The following is a 1,665-nucleotide window of genomic DNA, read 5'->3' as shown; positions in this document are numbered from 1 at the left end:
CCCGCCCCGCCCCGCCCCGCCCCGCCCCGCTCCCTCCTGAGCCCAAAGCCGCGGAGGTGGCGGCCGCGGGGAGCTGAGGGTCAACCGGCCGGAACCTGGGGGCTCGTGGTAACTTGCATCTGGGAAAGAGAGGGAAGCTGATGTAAGCCTAGTGGCTGCTCCAGCCAAGTGTCACGGGCCAAAGGGGAAAAAAGGGCTTCTGGACTTAAGGATGAAAAGCCCTGAGAGCCTTGGCACGTTGTCGCACAGGATGCTGCGTCCTGCGTTGAAGCCAAGCCCTTTTCACGTGTTGTTCCGGTCACCTTTTATGCTTCATGAAGGATGAAAAAATACCAGGAAGCACACTTAATGCCCCCCGCCCCCACCCCGTATAATTCATAAAATGGCATTACTGGTAAGACAAATGACCAAGTGTCTTGTGGTACAACTTTCCTTTCGGTTGACTATGTCCAGGTGTTAGGAAGATAAATTGAACATGGGAAGAATATGAAAATAAAAATCTCTTGACGTTTTAAAGTGGGTGGCATTCCCTTCTTCAGACTCATGTTTAGAACCAACTAGACAATGTCTTAGAACTTAAAGTCAAGAAAGGAAATTCTGATTAGTTAAAAACAGTCTATCAGTAGATAACTATGCATTAAGTCTTGGCGGCGGAAAGTCATTTCTGAATTGAGGCGCTTTTTAGTTCATGTTTCTCAAATTTCACCATAGCAAGACTTCTCACTTTTCCACAAAGCTCTACTGGGCCATTCGTCACCAGGCAACCACATGCCCCTCACTCACTGTAAAAGTGTGTGGACAGAGTACGAAATTTGACTCATGATGGTCAGCAAGTACTAATTGCTTATTGCTTGATGTCCAACGTGAGAGGACTGACTAGGTGGGGAAAAGAAAATCTCAATATTTAAAATTTACTCTCAGGTTTTAACAGAAAAAAATCCACAAAGATGATAAAACTTTAAGTGACATAAAGTGATATCTTACAAAAGTTGTAAGAACTATACTGCATCTGATTTACACTCAGTCTAATCCAAGCTGAAGAATTAAACTTTCATTCTGGTACCCTAATTTCTCAGTGAATGCAATAAACAACAAAGACAGGATCTTAAAGGTAGAATTCATCATTGAAGTAGTTATTTAAGTAAGTAATTTAAGTAGTTTTAAGTAATTTTTCTTAAAACTAAATGCTAGTATGCTAACATGGGTTGTATCTTAAACAATAGGTGACTTAGGCTTTTGTGTGGCAACTACAATCACTTTTGGTTTATTTTTTTACTCCAGTGTATAAAATACTACATGTCAAAACTGTGGAGTTGCCCTTGAATGACAAAAATTTAAACTGTGCAGGCCCACTGACACCAATTTTCGGGTAAACAGAGGCTATAAACTTAGAGTATCCATACAGCAGTCTTTTGGATGTATTTTCTCATCCCTATGCTTTTCTTTTTTTTTTTTTTTACTATTTTTTTTGAGGTGTTAGGATTTTTTTTTTTATTGCAAAGTTTATTTTTACATCATTTTGCACATTTTTTTTTCCATCTCGATTGTAATCCCAGCGGGTTTCCCATCACCAAATCACCCCGTGCCACCACCATAGTCCCGCCCCCCCTCGCCCCCCCGTTTTTGATCCCATTCCCCACTCCACCCCCACAGAATGTCTCTGGT

The sequence above is a fragment of the Condylura cristata genome, unplaced genomic scaffold (genome assembly GCF_000260355.1).
Source record: "Condylura cristata isolate star-nosed mole 26May11 unplaced genomic scaffold, ConCri1.0 scaffold00029, whole genome shotgun sequence".
Classification (NCBI taxonomy): domain Eukaryota; kingdom Metazoa; phylum Chordata; class Mammalia; order Eulipotyphla; family Talpidae; genus Condylura; species Condylura cristata.
The sequence above is the reverse complement of the archived record's forward strand: the minus strand, read 5'-3'. Positions refer to the sequence as shown.